Raw genomic sequence first — 21,182 nt, 5'->3', positions numbered from 1 at the left:
ATTTATTTTCCTGGCCCACTTGCCCAAGGAAGGGAGAAAGCTGCCATGAAAAGGAGAGTTTGGAAAAGTCTTTTCTTCTTTCTTTCTTTCTTTCCACTTGCAGCCAGCATGGCCATTAGGCAAAGGAACTTTTTAATGCTCTGATGGGCAACCTTGTTCTTTGAGAACTGCGGAGGGCCGCATAATAGAAAAACATAGTGGTAGGTGGGGTTCCCCACTTCTCATTCTCTGACATCCTCTTTGATCACCCTTTTTCTCTCCCTATATCCCTACCTGCCCAACAGACTGCCAGAAGACAGGCTGTTCTTGCCGGAGACGGAAGGGGATCACTTTCAGAAGCCTTTTAAAATCAAGCTAAGGGTAGTATGCAGCCCTTTGGCCACAGACTGCCCACCCTTCATTTATCTGTTTCTGCCATGTGATTTCCCTGCCTAAACATCACAGTAATTTAGGAAGTGACTCCACAGAAGTGGCAACCACAACACTGCAGTTATATAACAACCCTCCAGAATCGGTTCTTTCATTCTTTCCTGTTATTTTATCCTTCCCCCTCCCTTCTGAAATCTGAAATCCTCTTTAGATTTTGGTGGGTTCTTACAAAGTGAGGGGTAGTATTACTGCTCAGACCTAATAGCAGAGCTATTGTTAGTTTAGAAGTGGCTTTTAAATGTACAGTCGGACCTTCATATCCATGGATTCCTTATCCACAGTTTCAAGCATCTATAGCTTGAAAATATTCAAAAATATATAGCCATCCCTTCTGATTTGTGGAGGATCTGTTCTGGAACACCCCCCCCCCACCCCCCGAATTGGGAAAATCACTAACATTGGAGCCCCACTGATTACAATGGGGGTTCACTCCTGTGCATGACGCTGCGTGTACACCTTAAACATGTGCACTATTATGTCCCTCCCAGCTTGCCAACCACAAAGACCAAGGGACACGAATGGCAAGACCGCAAATCGGGAGGGACGACTGTACATACGTTTCAAAAGGCAAACCTAGATTTTGCCATTATATATAAGAGACACCATTTTACTACACCATTGTATATATAGTCGGCCCTTCTTATACATGGATTTTTTTATACACAGATTCAAGCATCCACGATTTGAAAATGTTCAAAAAAATTATAAATTTCAAATATCAAACCTTGATTTCCCATTTTTTATAAGGAAGACCATTTTGCTCTGTCATTATATTTAATGGGACTTGAGCATCCATGGATTTTGTTATCCACGGGGGATCTTGGAACCAAACCCCAGCGTACAACAAGAGTCCACTGTAACGGGACTTGAGCATCCATAGATTTTGATATCCACGGGGGTCCTGGAAACAAACCCCAGCAGATACCAAGGGTCCACTGTATGATATTTCTGTTTGACTCCAGCTACCTTTGAAATTTCCAAATTCTGTAAGTTCAGCATGAGTTACAACCTAGTTAAAGAAACTGTAATTGATTGATTATATGAGCTTTAGGCCTATAGAGCAGCTTTCCCTAAGCTGGCTCCCATGTCTGCACTGGCTGGGAATGATGAAAGTTATAGTCTAGAGCTATTAAACAAAGGACATTGAAGGCCAGATGGAAATTGCTGCTTTCCCTAGGCATATAGAGGTTAATAATCAAATGTTGGTCTCTTCTCCAGCTTCTTACCTATTTCATGTTTCAATACCTAAATTTAGGAGAGCTTTGCCTTTAGCTCGATTTAATACTCTCCCAACTGCAGTGCTAGAAGGAAGATATAGGAAAACACCTTATGAATCTCGGCTCTGCCAGTGCGATGATGGTGTTATTGAAACGACAGAGCATGTTCTTTTGTACTGTCAATTTTATAAAGACATTTGCCATCCGTTGATTACTCTTCTCCTAAATAAATACTCTGGTCATACTGACACTTTTTATTTACGTTATCTTCTGGATAACTGGAAACCAAATGTTGTTCACAAGGTAACAAAATTTTGCTATATTGTATGCAAATTACGCCCTCAACATGTTGATGGAAACTGAAATGTCTATAGCTGATCTGAAATTGAATTTGAAATTGTTTTAACAATTTTAATAACTACTGTGCAATTATTATTTTATTAATTTTTGTATTGGTCAATGACCAAATAAATTTTACATTACATTACATAGTCTAATATATGTGGATGGCACGAGGCTGGGGAAGGTGCTATATCTGGGAGTAAGGCTATGTCTGAGTAGACATACATTTCTGCTGCCCTCAATGAATCTATCAATTAAATCTGAAAGACTGATATAGTTCTCAGAAGGAACAATCATTCTTTCCTTGCTTTTAGACGTAGTGTGGCAGGTATAAACTTGGAAGAGGCATTCCTCCTGCTGTGTGTGGAGGAAAGAGAGAATGCCTTTTTTTCAGTGCTGTTTGATATCAACAGTTTTTGTAAGTTCTTTATTGATATTCCCAGTTTAAGTGAGAGCACCTCTTTAACCAATTAGGATTGTTTTTAAGTGAAGAGTCAGATAAAAGTCTTGGAAGGACAAGTGATGGATAGAGCCAACTTCTGGCCCCTCAGTGCTTTCAAGGGGCTGTATCTCCATACTTGATACAATATGTAGTTCTGTCCTTAGATGCTCCCAAGTCTGGAGTTGCCAGGTTGCAATCTGGAGCACAAGTGTTTACCTTAATTTACACCAATTACACAGAGGGTGAGGTAGCGGCAGTAGCTGCTCCCTCCCTCTCTCTTCTGGTCCTTCTCTCCTCCCACTGGCCATAGTATCACTGAGGAAAAGTAAATATGTGTTGCAACCCAGTAGGGCCAGTCCTGGGATTCGGGTGGAGCAAAGCTCATCATCTCTGGAACTTAACTTGGAACCAGTAGGATACCCCAGCAAAATGTATCTCTCATGCTGACTTGGGTGTTCTTAAGTGCTTCAAGGAAAACCAAAGTGACACTTGGGTAGCAGACTTGTTGAGGCCTTGAACTTGCTCAAGCTCATCAGAATATGTCTGGTCCTCGAGATGTTTTGCACTACCACCAGCCCTCCAGATCCACAGATTTTTTATGCACAAATGCCCTACGAGGAGCAACTTAAGGATGTTTAGCCTGGAGAAAAGCAGGTTAAATGGTGATATGATAGTCCTGTTTAAATATTTGAAGGGATGTCATATTGAGGAAGAAGCAAGCTTGTCTGCCGCAGCGCCAGAAAATAGGACTTGGAGCAATGGATTCAAGCTATAGGAAAAACGATTCCACCTCAGCATTAGGAAGGACTTCCTAATGGTAAGAGTTGTTTGACCGTGGAACATACTCCTCTAGAGTGTGATGGAGTCTCCTTCTTTGGAGGTTTTTAAACAGAGGCTGGATGGCCATCTGTCGAGCTCTTCCATCTCTAATGATTCTATGATTCTATGGATTCAAGCATCCATGGATAAAAAATATTTTTAAAATATATAAATTTCAAAAGACAAATCTTGATTTGCCATTTTATATAAGGGACACCATTTTATTATACCATGATATTTAATGAGATTTTGGTATCCAAGGGAGGTCCTGGAACCGAATTCCAGTGGATACCAAGGGCCCAATGTATAACTTTCATAGCCCTTTACCCTCTCCAGAAGGAGGGTGGAGATCCTCTGCATTGTAGTCCCCAGACAGCTGGAGCTCAAAGGTACCTCATCCTTGCTTTGGAGCCTGCCCCATCTGGCAATATTGCCTCATCAAATGCATAGATCCCAACTGTCCTGATTTGGCAGGCATAGTCCCAATTAATCCTCTGTTGTCCCACTTTTTCAGCTGCTTTTAAAATGCACCAGTTTCTATCTCCTCCTCCCACTTTCCCCCTTTGTCCTCATCTTGCTTCAGTTGCTGCAAATTGAGTTCAAAGCATAAAAATAGTCTGCCCCCTTCCCAGGGGGCTCAGGCAACAGCAAACTGCTGCAGGCGCTCCTAAGCATGTGTGGTCTTCCTCACTGATAACATTTGCCATCTTAACCGCACTCTGATGTCCTGTTTTTCATCTGTGAAATATTGGAGGGTGTGCAAATGATGCATTGGTGTTCCAGAAGAGATACTTGCTTGGATAGTGTTCCTAGATGTAGGAATATGGAAACTAAAAAGCACTAGGGTGGGAAGGCAGGACAGAGAGGAAAGACATTAAAGTGTAAGCATATGTGACCCATACAGAAGACAGAAATCTCAGCAGAGGGAGTTTTGAGGAGGAATGGCAAGCTCTTCTTTCTTCATTAGCAGCAAACCAAGTTGGGGTCTGACTTAAGTGTCTCCCTTCCCCATCCATAAGGCAGCACACACTCCAATTCAGAGTGGGCAGGATTCAAAGCCGTCTCTTTGCTTTTTGGGACTTTCAGATCTTGCACGCTCTGCTCGGTGGTAATGGATCCAGCTGGCTCCCAGCTTCCCACGCCTGCCCTGGGCTGTCTAGCGCACAATAGGGGTTTTGTATTATATAGCTGTATATGGGAAAGGGGGTTATGGCATTACACTAAAAAGGGACTGAGATCAAGGGTGAGACAGAGCTGGGAATTAGGAGCAGGGGGGTGGGTGAGTGGGACTGTAACTGGAAGGGAATGGCAGTTTCTTTGTAGAACAGGAATCAACATTAAGGACATAAAAGGAAGTGTGTCAAGGAGATGCATTATGGTTCGTTTCATGTGGCCCCAAGATATTTGAGTGCCTGTGGAAGAAAAGCAAAATGGGTGCCCCTGCTGCCATGAATTCACACAAGGGACCATCCACCAGGAAGGTCTCCTACATGTACACCACAAAAAAGAACAGGGGTTATACATGACCATGTTAGGGATTGTGGGTGATAGCTGTCAGCAGGGATTGTTGTGTCACAGCGGTGCGTTAGAGAGAATTCAATTTGGATTTTGTCTGCAACAGGCACCAAATGTCTAGGGTCAGCTTTCCCCTGTTGGACTGCAGCCCCCTATTGTGGCTGGGGAGTTATAGGAGGTGTAGTCCAACACATCTGGAAGGCCTCAGCATGTGAAAACTTGGTTTAAAGTTTAAAGTTTTGAAAGAATTTCAACCAAACAGGAAAATAATATGAGAAATAGCCTCATATAGAAATGGTGAATTGAGTTACTGTTTCTCCCTAGTGTCCTGCACACCCGGGTATTATTGTGTTTCTTCCTTGAAATATAGCCCACAGCACCTGGTATTTGTTGGTGGTCTCCCATCCAAGTACTAACCAGGGCAGACTCTGCTTAGCATCTAAGATCAGACATGATTTGGTTCTTTAGAAAATTCAGGCCCTAAATCAAGACTGCATCCCTTTTTTTAAAAAAAAAGAGTGAGAGAAGAGTAATGCTAAATGCACACATTTCTATATTTCAGAGGAAGGAACACAACTGGGGGAAGTTATCCTGTATACAGTATTGCTTTCCTAGATGTGTTTGCCCTCTGTGCCTTTTCCTCTGCCTAGAATAAAAGCAGCTCATCTAGAGGCATCTGGCACATCTTTGGCTGCACCTGCATTGCAGAAATAATCCAGTTTGATGCGACCTTAACTTCCATGGCTCAGTGTTATATATTTCTGGGAATTGTAGTTTGTTGTGGCACCATAACTCTCTGACAGAGCAGGTTAAACGTCTCACAAAACTACAATTCCCAGAAATCCATAGTATTGAACCATGGCAGATCCAGTGGTGTTAAAGTGGATTATTTCAGCAGTGTGGATGGCAACCTCTGTGACATTGGAACAGTTCAGACAATCACTTCCAAAAACTTCATTACTACTGTCATCATGATCAAATTCCTTAGCCAAACGCAGCACCTGAAAAGGTATTGTTTTTGTATGTTGTATATATTTATATGAACTGGTTGGAATGATTTCTAAAAACTTAAAGATGCGTTGGAATTACAAGCTGGCATCAGATTTCAAACCTAGTTGCCACCTTTAAAAAATTTTACGGAGCTAATTATTTTCCAGACCAACTGCGTTTTTAAAAGAAAAACTATACAGAGAAAAACATATCTCAATATGTCCCTTTAGGAATATCTGCTGTTTGGTCAAGATTTATCCAAGCTGTTGGCTAACTTTTCTTAAACTTTTCTATTTTTCTGGTGACCAGGTGCCTAACTTTACAAAGGCAGGTACCCTAATTCTAAACTACATAAAGTACTGTAAGAAGATGAAGGTAAGACAAAATAGTATAAGAAAAGAGTGGAGTTTCCACCCTTCCAGTTAGCACCTGGACAACAGGCTAAGCAGGTAGGCATGCAGATCCCCTGGTCTCTGTCATCCTCATTATGGTGGGATGCATTGTTTTTATGTTTAAATTACTGCAATTATTTCTAAATTTACTTTTGTAAATTGCAAATCTAATGCAAAGCGATAGCCCCCTTTGTCCTCTTTTTTAGTCAGGCACTTTACTTTTCACCTCATTGATGGTATCTTTACCCCTGTTCACTAGCTTTTGTTCACATTTGTTCCCCAAAACTGTGTCTCCTAGTGAGGACATGAGGATCTTAAAGGAAATTAAATTAATCAAAATGTACTGAAGCTATATAAATAATGAACAAGTAAATAGAAGGAGATAAATATAAGAGAATAATGTTGCACAAACTGTAAAACCAACAGCAGGTTTAGTAATACAGTAGTTAATACAGTTATATATCAAAAGAATGCCATCCTTATTGTATGAGAATATTATGTTATGTAAAATATAATTATCAAATGTAATAACCTATGTACATAAATATGTTATAATAATACAGTAATAATATAATAATGCAATAATAATAATTAAAAAAAACCCTGTGTCTCATACATATATACAGTATTTAGGAAGCCTCTCAAAAGGATTGCACACAGCCCTGTGAAAAGACTTACAGCCCATAAGACCATCTCTGTACACATGTAGCAACCATAGTTGAAAGAGTCCCAAAATTCACATGAGATTTTAAGATTGAATTAGATTCCACTAAACATGCTGGAGTGGAGGAATTAGGAATGGGATCATGACATGCAGGAAGATATTACAATTTTCTTCCCTTGACTATGTTCTGAAATTTGGCCTGAATCTACTATCATGGTCTACATTATGTTAGTCCTCCATATCCATGGATTCTTTATTCAAACATCCCTGGCTTGCAAATATTCAAAAATATATACAAAGTCCAAAAAGCAAACATTGATTTTGCTATTTTATGTAAGGGACACAATTTTAATATGCTATGGGAAACAATGGGATTTGAGCATCCACTGATTTTGGTATCCACGAGAGATCCTGGAATAAAACCGCAGCAGATACCAAGGGCCTACTGTACTTAGCTACATAGCACAGGTGCTAAGAAACCCTTGTTGGTGAATTTCAAAGATGTATGACAGAACACCAGCAAGAGTGACCCAATGTGTATCAATCCCATTGTGCATTGGTTCTGTTGATCATCATTCTCAATGCGCAACAGTCACTTTGCTGGCTCTCCTACTGAGTAACGTAACAGCAATCCCTTACTGGGTACGGATGTAATGGAACTCCAACAAATATCACAGCTTCCAGTAACCTCCCAACACAATTGTTCCATCTAAAGGAGCCCTAGGACTCACCAGAAATTAGAATTGATAACTGCTACATATTTCCTGCAGGGTTTCATAAGTCTGAACTGCATTACCAGAAGTATAATATCCAGCTTGCAAGAAATGATACCACCAGGTATAGGACCTTCTCTGAATTCCTTTTGTACTACACAATTATAACACTTTAATACCATTTTAACTACCATGAAAATAGCATCTCGTGTAATGGTGGGGTTTGTAATTTTGTCAGAAGCACCAGAGGAGCTCTTTGACTGAGAATGATTAATACCCTTCCAAACTAGACAAGCTAGGATTCCATAGGATGGACCTATGGCCATTAAACTAGAATCAGAGCATTATAATGTATAGTGTAAAATGAGCCCTGGAGTACTGTGTATGGACAGCACAATTTAAAAAAAGATGTAAGGCTCTTCCAGATAGTACAAATGTGTCGCAAAGAAGTAATATCTCCAGAAGATCAACCTTCCACACTACTCAAGTCCAACTGAAGCTGCAAAATTGAAAAGGGGGGGATATCAGTGGAAGGTTTCTTAGGTGTGCATTTTAGAGACCATGTACCACTGGACTTACAAGAACTGCACTGGATTCCTCTTTGTTTCCAAGCTCAATTCAAGGTTGTTTTTAACCTGTGTGTGTGTGTGTACACCTTTAAGTTGCCTGCCTGCTTATGGAGATCTCATGAATTTCATAGAGTTTTCTTAGGCAAGAAATTACTCAGAGGTGGTTTGCCAGTTCCTTCATCTGAATGAAGCCCTAAAAAGACTGGCTACAGTACTTCCATCCTAGTCTGTCTGAAATGTGAGATCCTTTGCAGAGGTCCTGTCCTACAACCCCATGGGGTATAGCTTTGGGGGGACAGGGGACAGGACTTTCTCTTTTGAGTTTCTGATGGGCAGTTAAGACTGCGTTGCTCTGCATAGCCTTCAGTCCTTAAAACCAAGAGCTACTCTGACCGTAGTTGCTAAACTATTAAAAGGCGCTATTTTTATGGTTCTGTCATGCTGCAAAGGAGAAAAAGTAAGGGAAAGGAATTTGTCCATAGCTAAAAAAACAAAATAAACCACTATAATGGGTATTGGGAACAAGCTGTTTTTAAAATATAATTTTGCAAACTGTTCATGTCACGATGACTCAGAATCATGTGTGAGTGCTGCTTGATGATAATAGCACCAGATCAGATTCCTGTGATAAGTATAATAAATATTTCAATTCATATAGTACTTATGAAGCTGGGATAGTCAGTGCTATTAGCAAATGGTAGCCTAGGCCTCTTGCTTTATCCCTTAGTAGTCTTTACTAGAAAAAGTAACATATACAGAGGCATGAACTGGTTATCAAAATGGCAGCCACCCACATGTACACTGTATATGAACTGACCTGTTGCCAGGTTCTAAACCCAAACGTTAGCACAGAAACAGCTTACTGTTCCAAGCTTTTTCTATGGCAAGAGCTTCAGAGCCAAAATTGGGCACAGTGGCAATGGCTACATGGGTTTGTTCATTTGTCTACTCCATTCACTTATGATGTTTGGGTTGGGCAGGTGGCATTTAATGTGGGAAAAGATTATTGTATCCTATGCTCTGATCACTGAGACACTTTGAGAAGTAATAGGCTCACTATATACTGCACTAGTCGAGTCTCATCTAGACTACAGTACTACCTTCAGTTCTGGGTGCCTCATTCTAAGAAGGATAAAGACCAGTGGTACTCAAACCTTTTACCCTTGGGACCTTTCTTTATATCTACATGCAGACATCACCCACTCCCCAATCAACATAGTACAGTATGTGAATTAAAAACATGTTGTTAATTTAATGTGCATATTTTCATTCGCACATTCATGTATATTCATATTTTAATCTTTTATGAGAAAATAACATTGTCCAATTAGAACAGTTTTATTTAAATATATTCAGTATTTAATTCAATGCATATGTAAATTTTACACATCAAAAAGTTTGGGAAGAGGAGGGGGGATCAGAGCCTCCAAGTCTTGACCCATGTGAGCAACTCTTGCACCCCCCCATGGGGTCCCACCCCACCTGTTGAGAACCACTGAGACAGACAATTTGGAGCAGGTTCAGAGAAAGACAACAAAGATAAGAGCTACAGTCAGCCCTTCTTATACACGGATTTTTTATACACAGATTCAAGCATACATGGTTTGAAAATGTTTCCCAAAAAGTATAAATTTCAAATATCAAACCATGATTTTCCATTTTTTTTATAAGGGACACCATTTTGCTATGTCATTATATTTAATGGACTAGAGCATCCACGGATTTTGTTATCCACAGGAGATCTTGGAACCTAACCCCAGCGTATAACAAAGGTCCACTGTATAAAGAACAAAGCATATCAGGTAAGGTTGAAGGAAGTGGTCATGCTCAGCTTGGTGAAGAGAAGAGGGGTGACATGACTGCACTTTTTAAATACTTCAAGGGTGGCAGACGGAGGAGATGGGCAGACATGTTCTCTGTTGCCCAAGAGGGTAGGACTAGGTCTAATGGTTTTAAGTTACAGGAGAGTTGATTTTGATTGAACCTTAGAAGGAACTTCTTGACAGTGACAGTGGTTCAGCAATGGAACTAATTGCCTAGAAAGGTGGTGGGATCTTCTCTGGATGTCTTCAGACAGAGGCTGGACATCTACTTGCTGGAGACGTTTTAGCTGGAGATCCTACACTGAGCAAGGATTTGGACACGATGGCCCATGAGGCCCCGTCAAACTCTATGACACTTGCTCTCAAACTTGGCTCATTCTCCTGCTCCACCATCATTTTCTGTGCAAATGAAGCAGATATGTGGACCAGATCAGCCTCTGCTATTTCAATTAGATATTTGGCTGCACTGAAGAAAGTTGACCAGTAAAGACAGACACTCTGTTTATTTTGTACCAACTTAAAACTGAGCACTCCAATTCTGAGATCCCTCAGCACGACGAGGAAGCTCAGAGGTATGAGACGTCGGCAAAACAATGCGAGCAAAACATCTTTTAAAGCAATGGTAAGGAACATGTTTCCCACCATTCCTAGTCAGCATCACCAATTCTGTGGAATAATGGGCATTGAAATCCAACAACCAAGTCTGGATTAAGGTGTTTCGGGCCCTACAGTAGCTCCCCAAATAAACCGGGTTAGTACATATGTGAGTATAGTATTCAGGACAGAACACCAAATTAAGATATAACACCAAAATCTTCCAATACTACTCTAAAGAGTTTTTAAATTTAAAATACAATATGTAATGTTTTTAATTTTTTGAAATGGTTTTAATTGTTTAATTAATGGTTTAGTTGTTTAATTGTTTTTTAAACTTTGTATTTTGAATGCTTTGTGTTGTTTTAACTTGGACTGTTTTCAGTTTTGTTAGTCGCCTTGAGTCCCTGTACTGGGAGGAAGGCGAGATAAAAATAAATGTATAAATAATAGAAAATTTGGGAGGTGAATGCAGAAGAAGAGGAAACAAGGCACACTTTTTTCTTTCAGCACCGAGTCTCTAGCTAGTGAGGTCCCTGAAAGAAATGTACCAGTTGAACCATTGATAATCTGACCTTGGCTGTTTAATGTGGAAGGCCACACATTACTGACTCTGTTACAGCAGGTACCTTTCTTTGGGAACTTTCTTTTTCTGTTAAGCAAACCACCCAGAACATACATGCAGTACTACCTATTCTTAGAAGAAATAAGCGATTTTTGGGGCTGCAGAACACTTAAGGCCACTTTTCCATTTAAACAGAGGGCATTTTGTTTTAAAATTTGGAAATAAGCAAATCAGCGATCCTGCAGTTCTTCTCTACATTTACCCCACTGTCATCTGACCATGGATTACACAGAGAAGACTAATTTTTCTAGCATGGCAATGTGTCTTGTGAATGTTCAGGGAAAAAATCCAAATGGTGAGATGCATCTGAACTGCCATTTTCCTCCACACTTGGCAAAGTTTCCTGGCTAAATATTAGAGCGTTTATAAGATCTCCTTCTCACATTGTCCAAGGAATCAATTTGTTTGGTGTCTTTGCCACCAAACGCGCATGTTTTAAAAAAATGTATATTTTCTCCCATAAATAAGCCCCCTTGTTTTCTTTAAAGAGGTGCATCTGACATGTGGGTTTGGACTTGCACGCATTCACTTGAATCCAAACTCTGCTTCGAATCACACGGCAAACAAGTCATTGCAATTGCAACACACAAGACACGCCATTTTAGGTGTGGCTCATAAAGCACAGCTGCTGAAATGGCAGGAATTAACAGCGCTTCCATTAAAATACACATCAAGGAGTTTCCCAAATGCCCACAGCCATGAGATGTTCCACCTTCGAAATGTTGCTGAACCACAGAAAAAAGAGTTCAGCTTAATATATTTATACTTGTATTTTGCTTTTGTATCTACTGCTAAAATCATGCTTTCTATCCTTGGAGATTTTTCAGATTTTTATTCCCCATGGGTGACTAATGCTCAGATTTTAAAAAGGGGTTTGAAATTCTCGGTTTTGTTTTATTGTCCTGTTATTTTAAGTGGGTAAATTTAAATTGTGAAAAGACAGTGAACATGGCGGCTGACAGTAGTTCAGATGAGGCAATGTGTAGCTTTTTACCAAAGTGCAAAGTATTAAGAATTGGAAGGATAGGTATAGGAATGATAAACAAGTCCTTGCGAACCCACATAAACAGAATGTACTTTGCTAGGAGCTGGTTATTAAGCTTATACTCAAGCGCTAGAAAGTACCCCTTTTTCTACTCAGTGTAAAGAGTGAGCATAATATGAATATGGCAAAGATACCATTACTTTCCCCCCCAATCTACTCTGGTGGCCAAGCGTACTGTAGAGGAACCTTGAAATAATTATCAGGGAATCCCTGAATAAAAATGATTATATTTACACTACAGCTCAATAATAATAATAATAATAATAATAATAATAATAATAATAATAATAATAATAATATATTAAAATTTCCCCATCACGATCTCTCAAGGAATCCTCAGGTTCCAGGGAACTCAGGTTACGAAACCATGATCCAGAGTTCATTCCTAGCCCTGCTGTCTCGGATACTTCCAACTGGAGACGTTTGGGATTGAACCTGGGAGACCTTCTGGCTGCAAAACAGGTGCTCTAACTCCTCAACTACAGCCTCTTGCTAAATCCCTAACAGCTGCCTGGGCTGAAGAAAGCTTTTATCAGGGCCGGTCTGTACGCCGATTAGAACCCCTGAAACATCACGCCAAATTAGAGTTCTTTACATGTGCCGCCTGCGTTTATCCAGTTTTTAACCAAAGCCTCAGGGTGTTTCAAGATGGTCAGATCCTGCCCTAACAATCTGGGGGTGGGGTGGGAGCTAAATCTTAATCAAGGATGGTGTAAGGCCAGTAACTATGCTCAGTGCGTTGAGACCAGGTCTTCTTGGAGTCACATTGCTTGGGAATGCAGCCCAAAGAGGGTAGTAAGCTCCATCTGAGGCTAAATATTGTCACGAGACCAATATTTGAGAAGCTGCCATCGCATTACCATATTTTTTCATGGGAAAAGAAAAAGAAGATGAAAAAAACGTGGCAGGAAAGCAAGAGGAGAGCACACCAAAGAGGACATAAACTGTTCTCCACTAGAAAGAAATGTGGCAACCGTACAATAAAAATCTGGAAGAAACTCCGAACGCTCTTGGAACAAATTTGTAGCACTTGAGCGTTTGTGTCTAGTGGACCACAGCTTGAAAATAAGGGGTGGGAAGAGGAGGGAACATGCTTAAATGGCTAGAAAATGTTGACAGTGAATTTGAAAAAAATCTCTAACAAAAATGGGGGAATAACAAAAATTTCACACAGATGGGATTAAACCCTGTCTCCAGACTTATGTTCTGAGTCACAACAAGAAGTCTATGAACTGGTCACACTTCTTGGCCATAAGAACTCTGCAGCCCTTGAAGCACAAGAGATTTCAAGAGTTTGGTGTTTCCCTTTGTTGGATAAAATGACAGTGACCATCCAGATGGGATTAAGCCAGCAGCCATGTACTACAGGAAGGAAAGATAGGGAGTGTGGTGCAAAGCTGATGTTTATTCCTATTCTTCCCATTCCATTCTGCATTTTAAGATTTCATCTTCTAGGTTGCAGCTAAACAGAGATGGCATATTATTTGTTAATGGGTGGAGAAGATAAACATTTTATTTGAGAATCGATAATTAATTCCTATGTTGGGATTCAGGGCATCTGAATGACTTGGGAAAGGAGTGAGAAAGTCCAACGTTGTGTCAAGGCCTTCAAGTCGCCTTGATTTATGGAGAGTCCATGAATTTTGTAGGGTTTTCTTAGGCAAAGAATAGCTAGAAGTGGTTTTGCCAGTTCCTTCCTCTGAAATATAGCCTACAGCACCTAGTATTTGTTGGTAATCTCCCATCAGAGTACTAACCAGAGTTGGGCTAGCTTAGCGTCCAAGATCAGACAGGATCTGTTGCCTTCAGGGTATTTAGGCCATCCATCAATGTTAGTTTTTGTCCAAACAATAGCAGCCTGCTGCATCAGAGGGGAGAGTGAGGCACATCTTGGCACCAGCCAGTGGTTGAGAAGTCCCCATAAATGGTCACCTCAGCATGGAGAACGAGACCTCTGGTGCAGTGCTGTAAATCTGAGTATGACTTCATTGCACTGCTGCTGTCTTCTTCTCTCTTTTTTTGTCCGCCCCAACGGCTAGGCTGGAAATACGGAATGGGCAAGTTGGCGCCTATAGCATTTTGTACAACGCCCCACTCTTTGCCATTATGCAAAGCGAGAATTAACTGGGAGGAGGAAGGAAAAGACAGCCATCCCTGCCAGGATGATGGTGATTCATTCATGTTCTCACTGAGTGCCAAAGCCAGTGGAAAATACCATCTCTGCCACACCCAGAGGAGACCAGCAAACAGACCACTAGACAACATTCCTTTAATCATATATACATATGCATAGTGAGGCCCACCTCAAAGCTTTTGGGTGCCCAGGACAAAAAAATGGAAACAAATATGCCCCACTCGCAAATGGACGTGGGGCAGAGACCACTGTGAACGAACCCCATTAGAATGAGCTGCCACTACACTCTCACACAATCCTTATTATTTCAGTGGGGCTTACAAGAAAAACCTCCTCTTGGTTTATTTCCCACTTACTACCTACAGAACCTATTTCTGTTTCCTACTCTGCCTCTTTCATAGCACCGATATGCTACCATTTCAATGTGCCTAGCACGCAACATGCTACCATATCAATATGCCTCACAACAGGGCTGCCTAAGGTCACAGCAGAGCTTGGGAAATTTGCTTTTGGGATGACAACTCCCAGAATCCCCCAGCCAGCACAGCCACTGGCAATTCTGAGAGTTATTATCCCCCCAAAAGATGACTTTATTATCAGTTATAAAACCTGGAGGGTCTCTCTGTCCTGGCAAAACTGCCAAAAGCCTCAAGCGATATTCCACAGCCTTCTCAGAAAAACTGACATTCTCCCATAGTTGTCTGCCACAGCCTTTCTCTTTTGTTTCACTGGGATAGGCATACTTTTCTTTGCTTCTTGGACCAATCTGGAGACATAGGCTGCATCTGCACTGCTGGAATAATCTGGTTTGACTCCACTTTAACGACCATTCCTCAATGCTATGTAATCCTGGGAACTGTCATTTGAAACTACAATTTCCAGGATTCCATAGCACTGAGCCACTGTTGTTAAAGTGGAGTCAAACCAGATTATTTCAGAAGTGCAGATGCAGCCATCAGCATGGCCAGGAAAAGACACAAATGGGGTGCATGGGGTATTAAATGCTCCCGCTCTCTCTGTCTACTGACTTGATCAGCTTTGAAACTTGATCCAGAGTTCTGTGCGGAGAGAGGATTCCTTTTTTGCCTTCGTTGCCGACTAGGCTGGTGATGGACGGGACTGAGTGCTCCAACTCTCAATAAAATTAAAACACCTGTATCAGGTTGACTTTTTCTGAGAAAAGACTGCAGGGGAGAGTTATCTGTGTGCACAGGAGAGAAAGGCTGGATGGTACGAGAGAAACACCTACAGATATAGGTAAACCACTTCCCCGATTGCCCATAGAATTCTTAATAGTGGTGACCAATGAGCAAATATACTTCTCTGTGTTGGCCGCTGTGATATCTCGGGGTAACACCCATGGTTCTAGAGCAAACACATAAAGGAGTTGCTTATCTGGTGGACCCCTCCCAGGCAGCATTTAGACACAGGGACTACTGTGGGAAGCCTAGAGAGACAAAAGGAAACATTTGTGTGCAGAAAGGTATATTCTCATGTTTGGAATAGTCTTCCTTTTGCTTCTGACTCCCAAGTGGCATCAAAACCAGATTGGAACGGCTGTTCCTCCTGGGTTCCATTTGGGATGTTATGTCTCCCCGCACCTAGACAGCATGGTGTAGTGGTTTCAGTGTTGGACGACAACTCTGGAAGACCAGGATTCACATCCACACTTGGCCATGGAAACCTACTGGGTGACCTTGGGCAAGCCATTCCCTCTCAACCTCAGAGGGAGGCAAAGGCAAACCCATTCTGAACAAATCTTGCTGAGAAAACCCCATGATATGGTGACCTTAAGTTGGAAATGACTTCAAGACACACAACAACAAGAACAACACATACGTGACACTTCCCCAGGGATCAGGGTTCTCTAGCCACATGTTTTTTTCCCCAGCATTCTGTTCTTAGGGAGCAGGGACATGAAAATTGTGCTCCCGAAAACAGAAACAACAACACAACATAGTGGCAACCGGTGCTGGCTTTACTCCTGCATATACTCTTTCAGAATTTGGAAAAAATTACATTTTTGGATTACAGCTTCAAAGTGTGTGTGCACACACACACCAGCACAGCCTGTGGAATTGCTGTTCAAGAGAGTAATTTTTCCAAGCTCTACTCCTTCTGTTCTCATAAATTACTGGAAATGACTTCAGACTAAGGGTCTGTTTCCTTAGACAAGAACCCAGCAGTGCCGACAAATGCCGTCATACAAGGTCTGTCCAGTTATTAAAAAATTACAATCAGTTTTAAAAACTAATTAAAACAAGTACATTTATATTAATGCCCAAACAAATGAAATCACAACATACAAATACCCAGTTTTCTTTTTCTCCTGCTTTTTTGGGATATTGAAGGAAATACAAGGTTCTTCACAAATCTAAACATTTACACACACACACACACACACACTGATTTTTAAATTTATTTTACATTCTATTATAGTAATATATTAGAACTGAAATGTCATCAAAAGCAATTTTTTCCTGAAACGTTTTCAATAACTTTAATATTGTGAATGGAAGTATTTTAAATATAATTATTGTAATTAATATTGTTCAAATATAATATATTTGTTATCATTTTATCTAGTTATTTGTACAGTTTGTCTTATTTATTTCCCTAAATATATACCAAAAATAAATAAATAAATAAAGTGGGGAAAAATATAGACATTTGCATGGAAGCTCAGCTGCTTAAAATTCCCCGTCACCAACTGAATATGGTTTTCAGCAGTTAATCAACTAAAGTTCACCGCAACAAATTTATCCGAGCAAAGTTTGTAACCCTGTCTTGTATCCCCCAAGTAGCAGTCTCTTCTCTCTCCTGAAACTATGAGCAAAAGCCATGCCATAGCTGTGTCTTTGCCACTGAAGTGCCGCCATTACACCAGTGACTTGTGACTGTGAAAGGAAGCACTCAGATTTCTAAATGCGGTACACTACTTCATGAGTTTAAATCCTTAGTGAATAATAAATATTTGTTATATCACATATTATGGAATAGATATAGAGCAAGGAGCGACAACACTGGACATTGGCAAATTCTCCTTGGTGTGCCTCTCCCACTTTACATAAGGAAAATCAGAATAGATAGAGCAAAAGATGTATAGAGAGGAGACTCCAGTGGTAAAGAAAGAAAATGGACAGCATAGTAACCAACCAGACTACTTGCTGGCCAAGTTACCATTCTTTGTTTCTTCTTTCCCCTTTTCATAAGATGTCATGGTTTGGGAGAGGGCCTTATGAGCCTTGAAACAACAGTTGCTCCATGAATAAGAGGGTCATTCTGTCAATTAATAATTTCCTCCTGGGAAAAGAATCAAGTACTGTACCGTTACTAAGAAAGACGTGGATCCGGCCTGTCAGGGGTTGTGTTTTTTGAGCACTGGCATGGTTTTGATGGAAGGCCTCAATGATAAACTAGAAGCTGAACTTCAAGGTAGGAGTCCAACTCTTTAAAGTCCTTGAAGAAGCCAGCATCCCCACACTCTGCATTGAGGTGTGTCCTGCACTGATCCTGGCATACCTGAATTTCCATGAGGGTCTGTAGAGTTTCATGGATTTAATTCTTTCCACTTGCAGGCCAGAAATCGTAAATTTCCTGCATATCTCATTATTTGGAAGAAACGTGGCATTGGCTACATCACTCGGAAGGAAGACAAGACTCTCTAGGGGTGCAAAATAGTGAGTGCTTACACCAGAACAGAAATTATCCCCAATTTGCTTTGGGCCAAAATGCATGTATCACAGCAGTGCGAGCATGGTCAGAAATCCTGATACCCTTTAAAAACTTATTACTTAAAAAATATTTGTCTCCTCCCTATGGAGCAAATGTATCAAGAGGGTTCAGCATTTGTTGCTGTTTTTTGTTTTGTTTTGTTTTTTTAAAAATATCCAGACAATATTTCTGTTGTCCTTGACTATTTTCTGGCAATTCCCGGCACCCGCTGCAACATATTATTCCCATCTTTGAGTGGGTTTCTTTGTAATTTCAGGATATATTGGAACAATAAAGCATTCTTTGATCCTTTCTCTTTTTAAAAAGGAAACACATTTTTTAGAGTTATAGTGCATCAGTGTAATGGCACTTTTGCAATATAGCGCTTTAAATCTAATTTAAGAAGAAGAAGAAGAAGAATTTCCCTTTCTCTTCCCTTATCAAACTATGCCTTGGCTTTAAAACTTCTTTGGAAGAGCCCTAGAGCAGATCTAAGAAATAACTAAAAATAGGCCCCCAAAGAAAACAGGCCCCTCCAAAAAGCAGATCCAAAAAACTGCTAAAAACAGGCTAGAAAGAATAGACGTGGCAGTGATAACAACCAGTAAAATCCAGCAAAAGCCAAGGAACTTTATCATGGGAACTGGCACTTCTTTAGAACAGTCTGGAAAAACCCCAAGGAAGCTGATAGCAACTTCAGAGGGAGAGGTGTGATTTCAATTTTAAAAAATGGCCCAGTGGGAAATGTTTAAACACTGCATTCTGCCTAACCGTCCCTGATACAACTGCCCCAAACCCAGTTTGGAGAGGGGAGCAATATGATTTATTTTATTTTATTTTTATTTCGCCTTTCTCCCAAAGTAACTTTTCTTAGAAGAAAGAATGTCCTAGTAATCACAGGTAGCCTAACTGTGAGGCAAAATGGGATGGCAACATTGCAGGTCCATTAATGTAGGTGGGAAATCTCACGTTATCTGGCACCCAATGGAGAAATTTTTCCTCTGCAAGCCTGGTTTGAACGAATTTGATCAGGTTTGCACAAGAGAAAGTACTGGTGGGTCATGTCTCATATTAGGAGCTGCTTGGATTCTCCCCATGCAGGTAGCAAAATGCATTGAGGATCATCCCAAAAGAGAAAAGTCCCTAGGGCCTTTACGTGAATGACTGTTTGAGACCAAAAGCAAGAAAGAAAAACTTAAATGTTTAACTTGCTATTGTCAGATCCCTGGGCACACCAGGAGTGCCCCACATCTACTATCAACAAGCACGCCTGGGCTTCAAGAATGGAAAATATGAGAGGGAGTGGCAATGAAATTTTGCAAAGAATCGTCGTTCCCAGCAGAAGTGATTTTGCGCGGAAAACAGAGAAGTGAATCTAGAAGGAAAGAATGAATCATTCTCTCCCAATGGGTATGAGCCAGGCAGAGTATGACTGGTGCCATTTTGAGGGTACCACTCGGCTGGAAGTGCCCCCACCCAAAACTGATGTCTCATCATGTTCCAATTATCCTTATATAACTTTGCTGTGGGCGGTTACACAACCTCAAAGGAGACTCAACAGAGGGGGGAAGCCACTCGACGCTCCCAGCCAAAATTATGTTGGTATATGTATGTGTGCAAGAGGGTTCATTTGCCAGAAACGCCGGAAAGATCGCGCTCTTTACCAACGCCCTGCTCCTCTTAAGGCAAATGTTACCAAGTTCCTTTTTGGCCTACTGTTTCTCATTGTTGTTTTTAAGCAACATAAAAAAAAAAATTCTCATTCCCACACACCATCATGCACACTCACTAGGAAAGAATGAGTTGCTTGTTGGGAAAAGTGCCACGGGTGACCGCGAATCAAAGTACTCCAGAAAAGGCACTGTCCTTTCAAACCGTGCCCCAAACACCAGGGCCACACTGCCAAATTTGGCCACACCAGTTGAAAGGAAATTTCTGTCTGATCAGTGTGGATTTCCACCCAAGCAGCAAACCTCCTGTATGGCCACGTTTCCAGCCTTGGTTCGGCCCCTCATCCTAACAAAAAGCCAAAGTGTTTTTGGGTAGTGGTGGTCAGGAAGGCCTGGTGTTGTTGATGGTTTTAAAAAATGGGCAGGTGCCCTCTTTCCAGACCTATCGCTGGCGATGCAGGGTTAAACAAATCCGTGTGCCCACCTAAAGCCAACAGGAACATTACTAGCCTAAATTTTTCTTCAAGTTCAAGGATAAACCTGCTGAGGCTTCTATTAGGAGCAAAGTAAGCAAGGTTTCTGTTTCACCAACTTTTGTGGTTCTTCTTCCCAGGGACAAGGGCAGAGTGGTTGGAAAGGGAGCAAAAGTTTACCAATCTACAGCCAAAGGAAGATTCCACCAATGTGACAGACTCCTGGTTGCACCAGCAATTCTTGCATGTAGCTACCCATGATCACTTTCTGCCAGCACCACCAGGACAATAATTCCCGACAGCCCCCCAATCCACCGTCTGGATCGCAGTACTTTGTTGAAGCGCATGATTTATTTCTCAAAAGCCCCTTGGTGATGAAACCAAACACATACACACCCCGGAGCGCCTTTGACTGCTGTGGGGAGTCACTTCTAGACTATGCACACAGTGCACCCCGAGAGACAAAGAGAGATTTATGTTTTGTTTTAAAAGAACCAGCCAAAGAGTCCAGGACTCACAAAATAGAGAGAAAACTTATTTTTCTAGAAAAGGTTGACAACTTACCTAGCAATCAGCACATTCCTGGCTGAGAGGTCCAAGCCGACAGGTCACTGCTGTATAATTCCACCTTGAAAGAAAGAGAGAAAGAACGAAAGGAGGAAAGAAGGAAGGAAAGGAAAGGAAAAGGAAAGGAAGGGAAGAAAGAAAGAAAGAAAGAAAGAAAGAAAGAAAGAAGTGAAGGGAGAGAGAAGGAGCAAAGAGAATTGTGTCTCCAGTTGCCAAGAGCATGAGCTGGGAACTTACCACCTAAAGTCACTGACTTTTAGTCAAAGAAGGGAAATCCTTTTTAAAACCTTGGCTCCTCCCAGGGCAATAATTGCCAGGGCAGACAGACTGATGAGACAGGACGTAGGAGGGGCCTCTTTACTGTAATGTGTGTGTGTCTGTGTCGGTGTGTGTGTTGTGGGGGGAGAGTTGCAATCGCACCCTTTCATGTCTGCACACTGGCAGC

At 41.2% G+C, this 21,182-nt stretch overlaps 1 long non-coding RNA gene across 1 annotated transcript in view; it reads right to left on the bottom strand.

The window, feature by feature from the left end:
• Positions 1 to 20,977, bottom strand: part of LOC121920228 — a 62,593-nt gene extending 41,616 nt beyond the window's left edge. Inside the window, exon 1 of the long non-coding RNA XR_006101708.1 lies at positions 20,735 to 20,977. This is a non-coding gene — a long non-coding RNA (uncharacterized LOC121920228). The remainder of the gene's footprint in view (positions 1 to 20,734) is intronic.
• Positions 20,978 to 21,182: the final 205 nt, after the last annotated feature.

The sequence above is a fragment of the Sceloporus undulatus genome, chromosome 2 (assembly GCF_019175285.1).
Source record: "Sceloporus undulatus isolate JIND9_A2432 ecotype Alabama chromosome 2, SceUnd_v1.1, whole genome shotgun sequence".
Classification (NCBI taxonomy): Eukaryota; Metazoa; Chordata; class Lepidosauria; order Squamata; family Phrynosomatidae; genus Sceloporus; species Sceloporus undulatus.
The sequence above is the reverse complement of the archived record's forward strand: the minus strand, read 5'-3'. Positions and strand labels throughout refer to the sequence as shown.